Below are 13,963 nucleotides of genomic sequence, written 5' to 3'. Positions count from 1 at the left end.
TAACAAGCATTTTTAGATGTTCGACGTGATGGAATGCTATAGATGATTATGATAAACATAAAAAAGAAGAGTCCATACCTAAAAATTTTGCTCGTAACATGAATCTCAGGAGTTGACCCTCAATAAGCTCAGATTGGGTTTAGTCATCATCAATTAAGTGATGGCCGTTGGTCAGTTGTAGATACCAATTTTTTTTCACCTCAAGAAGTGTATCAAGAGTGATGGAAGAGGTCTCATGGAATCTAATCGAAAAATCTCATTTTTGGAAAAATCAAGGTTTTATCGATAAAAATTATTATTGACCTTGGTGCCACTTTTGTGCCCGAACCTTTTATATTTGACCAAAATTCTTATAATAGATGTGTTCATACCTATTTAGCCAAAACTTAAATTTTAGTGCGAAGGCGATGACATTTTTAAAAAAAATTGGGGTTTTGTCTAGTAAAATGACTAAAATGCCCTGGGATGGGTACAACCTCTAAATCTCCTTTGATTGGTCCCAAAATTTGCACACTAGTGTGTTTGATCCTTATAATCCTATCCTAAAAAATGATAACAAAATTATTTGATTGAGCTACTAGTTTGCCAAATTTTCCCCTAAGAAATACCTCAAACTTTGGGCCCAGTTTTCAATATTCTTTTAGCCAAATCAGCTCAAGATTTTTGCATATTTAATAGTTCATCTCAAGACCTTTCATACTATTTTTTGATCGCAATAATCGTACTCACTGATTGAGAGATATTGTGATTGGAATTTCGACGTGCAAAGAGACCTTTCAAGCAAATCCAAAGGTGCTATGTGGCACTGCACAGAGGCAACTTAGGCCCTGCCTCTTCAATGCTGCAGAGGTTGGGTCCATTGCCTATAAATGCCCCCCACCGCCACCTCCCAATTTTAAGCAAGTCTGGGAAGGGACCTTATATTGTAGGGTGACAGTAGGGAAGGGAACGAGAGTAAGGGAAAGGGAGAAGAGGAAGATACCTTATTTCATTCAATGAAAGCAAGGTTTCCTCTCTCCTAAAGTCATACTTCCATGGCAAAAAAAAAAAAAAAAAAAACCCTATTACAAAAGAAGAGGAAGCCTCTCCTTAACCAATGAAAGACAAGGCATCCCTCTTATATCCCCCAATAAACAGCCCAAAGAGCATCCTCAAATTAAATAGAGAAATTATCTTGTACCACCCCTAAAATTGAAAATAACTTGGAGTAACCCCCAAAATGAAAACAATGTCCAGTAGACCCCTCACTTTCATAAAATTAAATCAAAAATACCTATTCTGTTAGGTTTAAGGCGTTAAGTGATGATATCATCAGTCATTTTTTTGCTAAATGGCCACTCTACCCTTATGGGTATGTTAAGTTACTATGGTGACCTTCGTCCCCAATTAGTAAAGCATAGTTTGGGAAATACTTTTCCAAAATCGACAACCGCTGCTCTGATATCCCTAACCTCTGGTCGTCGTTGTGCTGCTCTGCTCCATTCACCTGCGAAGACTACATGAAGGAGGAAGCACCTCTATACGACGAAGCTGAGCACATGGTGAAAGCCCTAACCTCTGCTTGGACTTCTTCTGCAAGGTGAAAGCCATTACCTCTACTCTGTTTACCCTCAAGGACAAAAGGAAAGTGGAAGCTTCACAATACGACGACGACAAAGCTTCTGCACAATGACGACGAAGCTTCTGCTCCGTTTATCTAAGAGGTGAAAGCCCTAAACTCTATGTGTTTGTAAGGTGGATTTTTTCTCTAAAATCCCTCTATCTCTCGATCTCTGTGTTTTGCTACTATCTTTGTCTCTGTCTCTATGTTTTTCATTCACATGTGAATGTGAATCTAGGGTTTGGGTAACTGAAATCTATTGAATGTATGGTCTCTGTCCAAATAGAAATCCCACTATTGAAATCTATTAAATGTGTGGTCTTTGTCCAAATAGAAATCCCTCTATTGAAATCTATTCAATGAAAAATTCTCAATGCTTGCTATGATGAAAAATTCTCAATGCTTGCTGTGATGGAAAATTCTTAATGCTTGTTGTATGCATTGTACAAATCTACTGAAGTCCCTCTTTTTTTTTTTTTTTTTGGAAAATTTAACAATGCTTGATGTTCTTGCTCTTTTTGACTTGTTGATGGACTTGCCAAAGCTGGGATTTCACTATTGTTTCTCTATTGAATGGTTTTTCACTTCACTCTTGTTTCTCTATTGAATGGTATTTCACAATCACTGATGTTTCCTGTGATTGTGAAAGCCCAATGCTTGCTGTGAAGTGACTGTGAAAGATTTTTGTATGGTAAATTTTTTTTTTCTATTTTCTTTGAAATATTCTCATAATGCTCTTACAATGCTGTGACTGTGAAATCTTCCTTGTAGTTTCTCATATAACTTATGTAATGTACAATGCATGTTCAACCTTTTATTATATCTTGGTTTTCCAAATTGCCATTTCTTTGAACAGGTTTGTGATCAATTTCCCAATTTTGACTGTGGTTCTGAAATTTATGAGCAATGGAGAAAAGATATCTAATTCACTACCCTTACTGTGGGAGGCATGTAGAGCTATTAGTAGATCCAAACTTCTATTCACACTTGAAAATTGTGTCAGATGTGTATAAAACTGTTATCAAAGAGTTTACCCCTGTAGGTCATACTGTAAGCTTCAAGTTGAAGTCTATATTGCCAATTCTGGAAGAAATGGATGCAGATGATGACAAGTCTGTTATTACGATGTTTCCTTTACATAATGATGTGGATGTGATAAATGTATGTGTATATAATCTGTATGTAAGCAAGTATAGTATTTCAAAGTATACCATTAATAGCTACTCTGGTCTAGTAATAAAAAGAGAAAATATCCAAACAATGACCAACGTGACCCCAACTCCAAGTGGTAATAATAGTAGGCTTGTGAGGCATATTATTACGAGGGGTGGTGTTATTGGTAAGGCTTCTTCAAGTGATACTGGTACTAGAAAGGGCAATGTAAGCATTGAGAATGTGAGTGCTACCAGAGTTAATGCAAAATCCATTGATGGAGAAACTATGAAAAGTTTTAGCAGGTCCAGTATCTCAACTAGTGGAAGTAATAGTACATCTGATGTTGCTAGGGCTAAGAGTAACACTATTACTTTTGCTAAGGGTAAGGGGAAAGAAGTTAGTCAGCCAATGCAATTTGATCATGTAATTTCTAATGATGATGAAGACAGTGATTATAAAATTAATGATGATAGTGACAGAGAATATGTAGAGTCAGAGGAAGACAATGAGTCTGATGATAATGACAATTGTTATTCAGCCTATGGTAATGATGATGAGTTCAATAATGAGATATAGTGATACAGATGGTAACCTAGGTGTTGATAGTGATATGGAATACAACTCTGATGAGTATTATGAAGGGTATGACAAAGATTATGATAAGAATGCAAATACAAGGGTTGAGTTTGTTTTAAACTCTGTGTTTTATGATGTGTATCACTTTAGAGCTACCCTTCAGACTTATGCGATACATGAGGGAATTGATATTTTGAGGACAAAAAATGAAAAGACCAGGGTAAATGCTTTATGTAATGAGGATGGTTGCAACTGGAAGGTATATGAATTTGTTATGAAGGATAAATCCACCTTCAAGATCAAGACATTAGGTCCACCACACACTTGTAGTAGTGGAACTACAAAAAAGAACAAGAATGTCACTTATAGGTGGATAGCAAGAAAACTTGCTCCAATGTTGAAATCAGAGCCATATATGACTATAAAGACTATGCAGGCAATTTTACACATAGTATGATTTTGAAGTACATCCTCTACAGTGTTATAAATTATGCAGTCTGGAAAGAGGAGAGAGTGAAGAGAGCTTTGTCAGTGCATATGTCCTAGGGGTGTCAAACCCAAGATCGACTCGACTAAACTAACTGGGATTGATTGTTTATAGACTGACCCATTTACAAATAGTTAGACTGGGTTCTATTGCTTGTCCTGTCGTGTCACACCCCACTTTCAATAGACCCAACTTACTGTATAGGAATACCGGTGGTGTGAGTAAGACGCTTTCCCGTCTTATGAACGTATCAGGATCTCTGATAGCAGTACCTTAATGATTCACAATCTCACAACACAAACCAACTAATAACAACGGAATCATAAGTAAAATGGGAAACATCTAGTGATAATGTAAATATCCATAACCAAGTTTATCCGTTTACAATTAATCATAACTTATATATACATAAGCCCAAAAGAAGACCAATAGTATCATTTGGTATCAAAATCACCAAAAGTTCACCGTGCTCCTCAGGGTACGGTGTAAGCACAGTGGTCACAAACATAGTCTTGGTCATGCTCCTCCACTTCTAGTATCCACCAGTCGCTCACCCCATACTCTGGCCCAAAGGGTAATGGGTCACATGCATAGGTACAACAATACCTGCATCATCATCTAAAAGGGGGCATATACGTGGAGAAAGCTTTTCAACTTGCTCAGTGAGGAGTGGGATTTATGCATAACCAAGCAAAGGCAATCACATAAATAATTAATAATGCATGATTACAGGAATTAAACACATAGTCCATGATGCTTGTGATGCAATTCATTTATTTTATTATCCATCTGACAATACAACTAAGTCTAGTAAATACTACTATTGCACATTAGGCTGTATCCCTGGTCTTAGAACCGCCATCAACTACACAGCGATACAAACTCTAGCCGTGATTAGGAGCCTATCGATCTTAGTATACGTCCATCGATCGCCCAGCAAACCCTTGATAACCCTCTCTTGGTAGTCATGACTCTGGTATCACCATTAGCCATGCCGAATAAGTTTTTGCCTCTGGCAACAATCACATCGTATTGCGGGTGTGGCATTCTGAGAAGGTTCATCGAACATACCACCATTGGGTTATCCAACACTTTACCCCTATTGGCAAAGGGACGTAGCATAGGGAAATGTCACCTAACCATAATATCCTACATGCCTTTCATAATGATATAGTTAGTATTGACCACGCAACACTAATATCACCATCAGCCATGAAGCGGATCCATTTCTAAGTATAGTCCTGGGGTACACGATACCGGGAGCACATCTGTCATAAGGTGTAACCCACGAGTATATACCTATCTAGCATGCAAAGTAGTTGAGTATAGACTATGCAACACCTGGATTCCTATCAGCCACGAAGCGTATCCATTTCCAAATGCAGTCCCAAAGTACATGACACCGGTAACACATAGGCCACAAAGTGCAATCCGTGACTACAACTAATTCTAATCCACATAATCAATGCATGAATGCAGAAAACATGAGGCAATCATGATATCGGTACCACCTCAGCCACACTGAATCCCGTCACACATATCAATATACATCTCATATCATTTCCATCAAAATATAACATATAATAGAACATCATCATCATTTAAGAAATTTAAATAATCATGTAAAAATCTATACATGTGACCAGTTGTAAAATGATTAAACATTTCCAAAAAGAAAAACAACCATCCCTCACCTCGATTATGCTTGTGTGGATTGGGGTTTAAGTATAGCCACCAGTTGTTCAATTAGCTACTAGCCTTGGGGTAGGTGCGAGTCTCTATCTTAAGCACAAGTGTAGTCCAGTGTTATTATGTGTCAGAAATATCAAAATGGTCCCACAGGGGTTACCCCCAAAGGGCACAGACAAGGTCCCAAGTTGATAGTACTGTCATCGAAAACAGTCACCGAAAACAGTCACTTTTCACCGGAAACATTAGAGATGTTTTTGGTGACTGTAACAGAGAGCTCCTAAGGCTAAACAGGTCAGTGAAAATAGTTAGTGGAAATAGACCCAATGTTTCCACTGGGGTGTTTTTGCTGGCAGTACAAAAGCTGCCTATGAGATTTAGGACTTTTCAGCTAGGGCCCGATCACTGGGATTTACTCCGTGGAGTTTGTGTGGGATGTTCCTCACATAATTTTAAGCCGCTAAAATCCTGATTCCACCAAGCCATTTGGGAGATACATTGATTGAATGATCAAAACCCTAGATGGTCATTTAGTCTAACTTGTTGCCGGAGCTCACCGAACTTGGTTTGAGCTCGACAATAGCACCGGGGAGGTGAAAGACATAATCTCCGAGATCTAGAATGTATGTGGCAAAGATTCCATCTATAATTAGCTTGCCCTAGCTTAAAATGAAAAGAGAGAGTGGTAGGAGAGGTAGCACTTACCTCTGGCAAGGATGCGCGTAGCCGGGAGCAAGTTTGAGTCCAAATCCTTTCTCTTTCTTCTTCCCCCTCATTTCTCTTCCTTTATCTTTTATCCTTTCCCTCTCCCACATTCTTGTACAAGTGAGAAATGAGGAATGATTCCAATTATATAGTAAGTTAGGCCCTTAGGGCCTGTTTGGCTGATCCTAATCTGGTCTGAGTAGGTTAATCCGACTTCTAGGGCACGTGGGCTTAACTCCTTTGGTCCGTAGGGTGCACATGTCATAAGAGAGGTGTGGAGGAGTATTTGGAATCATCCAGGGTTGTCAACGATGCGGGTGGTGGAGCCCACGGGCATCGGAACCCAACCAGTAGCCTAAATAGCTAGCAGAAACAGAACAGCAGAAATAGACCTAGTATTTCCGATGGTCAAGATAGTTTGCTATCTTGACTATCTTGATTTCTTTTTGTCCACCAATTGGTCTCGCATAGGTAGTTGCCCTAGGCTATGCTCATGGTCTTCCGGTGCATGCCAAGATTCAGGTGTGGGGTGTCGGTCACTTACCGTCTAGGATTGGAAGGTCTGAATCCCCTCCAGTTGGATTGGCAAGCAATACATGAGCATGTGGGGTCATCTCTCCCCCTTCTCTAATGGGAAGCCGTGAGCCAAAACCCGGTGGTACTTTCCACCTTCGACCCCAGGCCTATAACAACAGTTCAAACTAGACAGGGTCAGGGCACTGGTGTAACACTTCAGGTGCCCACCCGAGACCGACTGAATAAGGCACGACTAAGACCGGCCTATTGTGCATCGACCTGGCCCGACCCTTTAATGAGTGTAGAATTCCTATTTTACCCCCCAAATTAAAGAGTAAAATGTAAAGAAAGAAAAGCCAAAAACCCTATCGAACTAACCATCTCCTAGTCTCCTTCCTTTCTCTTTGGCTGACTATTGTGCTGCTCCATGACTGTGCATTTCTTCACTGTTTGCAGGGAGAAAAGTGCAACTTTGGCTAGTGCAGCCTTTCTAGGTATGTTTTTACTTGGAACTTTGTTAGCCACGGGAAGTTATACTATGTTACCTTGTAGCAATTGCTCTTGGATTTTCCATTTTCATCACATTGTTCCTTGGTTTTGCCGTTGTTGTAAAGTAATAATATATTAATAATCTAGCATTATTATATTCATATTGGATATTTATATTAAATAATTTATGATAGATATGTCCTCTTCTCCAGGTTCTAACATATTTGGATTCATAAATGGTGCATGTGTTGGGGATTTATTTTTTATTTGGGTCTCTTTTTTTAACATGAGGAAATCTTCAACTTAGGGCACATATAGTGTTGGATGTATGATTTGGCTAATCGCACTACCCATAAGATAAGGACCATCTGCACTTCAAGTTGATTATGCCTGAACTCTATAATGCATCGTATGACGTATATTGAGCTTTTTCTTTTTTCCTTTGTTACCTTTATACTTTGTAGTCTAGAGTTCAAAATTTATGCAAGCTAATTCTGGCTGCTGCCTTCAGTGTGTATGTGGGGAAAATTTCTTGGTGCTTTTGGTGATAATTGTCTACCAGCCCAAAGGCTAGCAAAGTTTCAGATTAGATTACTGATTTCTTGTATTCATTTATTTATGTTTAAATGGTCATAGAAGCTGGGTGCCATAAATATATATTTTTTTTTTTGGATTTAATTTCATGGGATTCAATGATCTGTTGCTTGTATCATTTTCAAAACCTATTGAACACAAATCATAACCTACTATGAAACCAAATGCTGAAGAGTTGAATATGAAACTTTTCCTCGATCCCTTCTTTGCTAATTTCTGCCCTCTTATTAAGGGACAGGGTAGATAGTGTTGCTTTGATAGGACTAGGTGTTTAAAAATTTATTGTAAATATGAATACTTACATGCCTCTCTCTCTCTCTCTCTCTCTCTCTCTCTCTCTCTCTGCTTTATCTTGATTTGGTATAGTTACTTACGAACACCTTGACATCAGTTACCCTATCGAAAAAAATAATCAGAATACTAACTTGCTCTAATATCAAGTCCCAACCTTTTAGTTAATTATTTATTTATTTCCTTTTAAGTAGCTAATATTCTTGTTTGACCATGGATTCCAATTTCCTTTCAGTGTGGAATGCTTGCTTATTTATATTTGTTATAGATCATCAAGCAAATGTTAAACTCTTACAAATCTTCTTTATTGATATATTTTTTACTGAATAGATGTCAAGTTTTATTACTGTGAATTCGAATAATATTATTTTATTTTGAGAAGATTCATTTTTTATTTATTATTTGCAGCCTTTTGTTGTTTTATTCATTTGAATTGCATAATGTCAAATTAAAAAGGTCAAGAAGTTCAGATGTCTATTAATAAAGGAAACAAAGGGAATGGTTCTAGTCCATCTAGTTCAAGAACTGCATCTGATCATAATACTAGACCGGTGGTTTCATTGCTACAGTTAGTACTTTACCAAGAAATAGGAGAAAAACATCCATAGTTTGGAAAGAGTTTATTAATATCCCTAAAGAGAAAAATCCTGGTGGAAAACAGAGAGCAAAATGCAAGGTTTGTGGGAATATATATCTAGCTGACTCATCTATCAATGGCACTGGCAGTTTGAGGAAACATCTTAAGTGTTGCCTCAAACGTAAAAACAAGGATGTTGCTCAAATGTTATTGGGTGGAGGTGATGGGAGTATGGCAATAAAAACTAAGAGGATTGTTGCAGATGTAGTACGAGATATGATTATCACATTTATTGTTAGACGTGAGTTGCCTTTGTCCAATATAAAGAGTTTAGGGCTTTGATTTCTTATATTTACCCACAATTCAGTCTTATTAGTAGGAATACCCAAATGGCTAATGTTTTGAAGTTGCATAGTAGAGAAAGTAAAAGGATTAAGGATTTTTTGAGTTCCTTCAACTATAGAATGCCATTGACTACTAATTTGTGGATCTTTATAACCACTGACTCTTATGTTTTTCTCACTTGTCATTACATTGACATAGAATGGGTACTGGATAAAAAATTACTAAAATTTTACATCATGCCACCCCCACACACAGGAGCTAATATATGTGAAATTACTTCAAATATGTTGTTGGATTGGGGCATTAAGAAGTAATTGTTCTTTATTACTTTAGATAATGCCGATGCTAACCTTTATTTTATTGAGCACTTGAAAAAAAGTTTGGTATTGAAGAACGCATTGCTGTGTAGTGGTGATTTTTTTTCACAATAGATGTTCTGCTCATATATTGAACCTAATTGTAAAAGATGGTTTGAAGTTCATTGATGAATCTGTACATTTTGTTCGATCGAGTGTAGCATATGTGAAGTCATCTCAAGCAAGGAAAGTAAAGTTTCTTGAATATTGCAAGCAAATAGATATATCAAGTCAGAAAGGGTTGCATGGAGATGTTTCCACAAGGTGGAACTCGACTTATCACATGCTTGATTCTGCCATCATCTATCAGACTGTATTTCAACAACTAGAGTTGGTGGATAAAAACTTTAAAGTGTGTCCAAGCAATGTGAATTGGAAAGAAGTTGAGCACTTATGCAAAATTTTTAAGCATTTTAATGACATTACTGAATTATTGTCTGGATCAAAGTACCCAACAACAAATCTGTATTTTCATAATGATGGAAGACACATTTGTCTTTGTTGACAACGATAAATCAAGGAGAAGACTATGTGAAGAAGATGGCACAAGAGATGAAAAAGAAGTGTGACAAGTATTGGGACTCATATAGCATCATTTTAGCTATTGCAGCTGTATTTGACCCTCGTTGCAAGCTAATATTTGTTAGGTTTGCTTTTGATAAAATATAAAGTTTGGATTCAACAGCATTGGAAAAGTTTAACCTTGTAAAATTGACCTTAGCACAACTCTTTGAAGAGTACCAGTGCATGGAGTTGACTGAGGAAGAGAAGGGATTACAATTACATGCTATTGAGACCAATACAGTTGAAGATGTTTTAGATTGGGAGGTATAAATCATTATGTTTTTCTTTTTATTTTTATTTTTTTGGTTGTTTAAAACATATATTTTAATTCAATATATTACATTACATATGTTGATTGTTTTGTTTTGTAGGAGCTATCCATGTATGAGAGTTCCAATACTAATATAATACAAGATAAATTTGAATTTGATTTATATCTAGAAGAGCTAAGGATTAAAGATCCGATCAAGCATTATGGGGTATTGGCCTTTTGAAAGTCACAAGGAGCAAAGTATCGTGATCTTTCTCAGATGGCACGGGATGTGTTGGCTATTCCAGTAACTGTTGCTTCTGAATCCACTTTTAGTGCTAGATGTAAAGTCATTGGAAAATATAGAAGTAAGCTATTGCCTACAAATGTTGAGGCGTTGATTTACCTTCGAGATTGGATGTTCGGAGTAAATTTTAGAGATAATTTCTAAAAGTTTAAACCTATATTTTTTGTCTATTAAAAAAAACGTTGCTTTATCTCATTTTTTGTCATATTCTTAATATCTTACATGTCATCTTGTTCATTTGTACACTTTTAAAGCTGAATCGATTGATGATGCCAATGATTTGGCTGATGCTTTGTGGGATGTGTTGTCTTTGATGGGAGTGGTGATGCTAATATTATTGCAGAACTTACACAAAGATCTTCTAATGCCTTTATTGGAGCTAATGTTTAGTCTGTTAGGTGACATTTCACAGGTAATATTATTCTTGTTCTCTAGTTATGACATATTCGCTATTTTTTATCTTTGCATTTACTAATATTTATGTTCTTAAAGTAAAAATATTTTATGCTTCATCTATTAGGTGGGATTGATGTTGAAGCACTCCAGGTTGGATGAAATCAGGATGTTTATGGGTCATGTATCTAAATATTTAATTTTGGGGATGGTTGGATACGAATTTAAGTGTTTTTGTGATATTTCTAAATATTTTAATTGTGTGATGCTTGGATAAGAATTTACAATTTTTTATGATGTTTCTAAATATTTTATTTATGAGGATGTTTGGATCAAATTTATGGATTTTTTGTGACGTTTCTAAATATTTTAATTGTAGATATGCTTGCATGATCATGATGGACCGGAATTTTGGTGTCTTAGTTGAATTTTCATTGACATCATTTAATTGTTAAAACATGTATTCATGGAGAAGGGTAATTAAGTGAATAGTGTAATTATAGATAGATAAATTCATAGAGAGATGGATAATTAAAATGAAATTAAAGCACTATGATGGATATATTTGAATGAGGGTAAATGAATTTGCAATCGACGAGCTCGATTAGCATAGATCAAACCGTCAAAAAGTTTCACAAATATTTGATTCTCATTTGGTTAAAGTGAATTAGCCAAAAAAAAAAAATTGAAATGGTTGGTCTTGACTCTTGATTTCTTGTCATTTTTTTGGGCTTGCATGATCAGAATTAAGTGGGTTGGAATATAAGAGAGCATTTTAAAGAGGGTCCGTTTAAAAAACGATTAAAGCCCGTTCAACACTAAAAATGTCAGTAGCCTAGTTAAGGCCTAACTAAATCCCAATTGAGGCTTGATTTTAGTAGCCCGATTATAACCTGAGACCAACCGATCGAATATAAAGCGTACCATGCCCTCACTAACTAAGCTTGATTAGTTTAATGGACGGACACAGTGCAACCCTTGAAAGTCTTCAAACCTGATTAGGCTCGATCGAGACCTGACTGGCCCGACCAGTTGACACCCCTAATATGCCCAATTGCCTGAATATGGTCATTTGTTGAGAAGGTCTAACCCTGGTACCTATTTCAAGCTGGAACCATATGAGAGACATAACTTAACCAAACCTATACAATTCAAGAAGACTTTTTGTGTGCATCCAAGCTTGCAAAACTGGATTTTTGAATGGTTGTAAACCTTTTATAGGTCTAGATGGATGTCATCTCAAAGGTAGGTATGGTGGAGTCCTCTTAGCTACAGTTTTAGTGGATGGCAACAATGGACTATATCCTATTGCATTCAGGGTAGTTGAATTGAAAACAAAGAAAATTAGTCATTTTTCCTGTATTGCCTAGAAGAAGCACTTGGAGTGGAGAACTTTGACATGGGCCTCACATTCATGTCAGATAAGCAAAAGGTAATAAGCTTGTTTTAGAAATCTATATTTATATGGCATTATTAAGTGTGAATAATCTATTTTGTAGGGGCTTGCAGATGCAATTTCTCAGATTTTTCCTTATGCTCATCATATAAATTGTTGTAGACAATTATACAACAATTTCAAGGGTACATACCCAGGGCTATTGTTGAAGACCCAGTTTTGGAAAGTAGCTAGAGTACCAAATGAATTCATCTTCAAGAAAGCAATGGACGGGATGCAGCAGTGCAATAATGAAGCACTTGATCGGTTAATGAAAAACAACAAGCCTGCCATGTGGAGTAGACATGCTTTTGATTTTAGAGTAAAAAGTGAGTATATTATCAATAACATGACTGAGTCTTTCAACAACTAGGTAGTAGAATTAAGAGACAAGCCTATTCTAACACTAGTTGATGAGATTAGAGCTAAGCTGATGAAAAGATTGGACAAAAGGTATAGAAAAGTTGTTGATATGGATGGGAAGGTGACACCAAGCATTAAGAAGAAGTTGGTCTTAGTCATGGAAGATGCAAGATTTTGTAAGGCTATCCCAGAAGGATATGTTGAATTTGAGGTCATTGATGGAAATTTAAGGTTTGTGGTTAATTTGACAAACAATACCTATTGTTGCAAAGTTTGGAAAGCTACAAGAATTTCATGTAAACATGTTGCAGCATCAATCAAACATATCAGGGGTGATGTTGAAGTTTACTATGATCCATTCTACACAATAGAGACATACAAGATGGCACATAGAGAAATGATTCACCCAGTACCAGATTTAGGGAATTTACTAGCTGCTAGTGAAGATAATGATGTATAGCATCTTCCACCATTGAAAAGGCTACCTGGTATGCCCAAGAAAAATATAAAAAGAGAGCTTGGTGAAGAAGAACCTTCACAGTTGAGGAAAAAGGGTAATTAATTGCAGTGTGACATATGCAAAGGGTTTGGATACAACAAGAGAATTTGCCAAAGAGATCCACTCAACCAGAAAAAGGGACCATCTACCAACAAGAGAGGTGGTTTCAAGGTATAAACATTTTAATCTCTAATTGTTATATAAGTTATATTTTTCATTAGAATAGTCTTAACCAAAATTATTTTTTGTGACCTAATGTATAGAGAAAGAAAATGGATGAAGATGTTGATGCAGTTACAAGCTCCCAAATGGTGACCAGATCTCAAGCTTCTCAAATTGATCCTGATATGGATGCCAAAGAGAAGCAGAGGGAAAGAATGGCTAGGAAGGCAACATGGATAAAAGCTAAAACAGCTAATGAGAAAAGAGATGGTGGAAGTAGAAAATAGGGAACAAGCTAGTGTTATAATTTTTAGCCAATGTAGTCTGGTTGGTTCATGTTGGTGTGTAAAAAATTGATTTTGGGGTGACTTTTTATTGGTGTTGTAGTATTTTTGGATGATATGTGTTTGACATTGGTCTTGACTACATGGCCTTACTCTTTGTTGGTATTGTAGTACTATGGTTTTGTGTTTGACATTGGTTTTGATTACATGGCCTTACTCTTTGATAGTATTGTAGTAGTTTGGTGCAAGACTTGTTTATTTAAATTCCAGTAAATTTTGACTCATCTTCTACCTCAATGTTGATAGTAAACAGAACATTCCACAAT

This window comes from Macadamia integrifolia, chromosome 8, assembly GCF_013358625.1.
Source record: "Macadamia integrifolia cultivar HAES 741 chromosome 8, SCU_Mint_v3, whole genome shotgun sequence".
Taxonomy (NCBI): domain Eukaryota; kingdom Viridiplantae; phylum Streptophyta; class Magnoliopsida; order Proteales; family Proteaceae; genus Macadamia; species Macadamia integrifolia.
The sequence above is the reverse complement of the archived record's forward strand: the minus strand, read 5'-3'. Positions refer to the sequence as shown.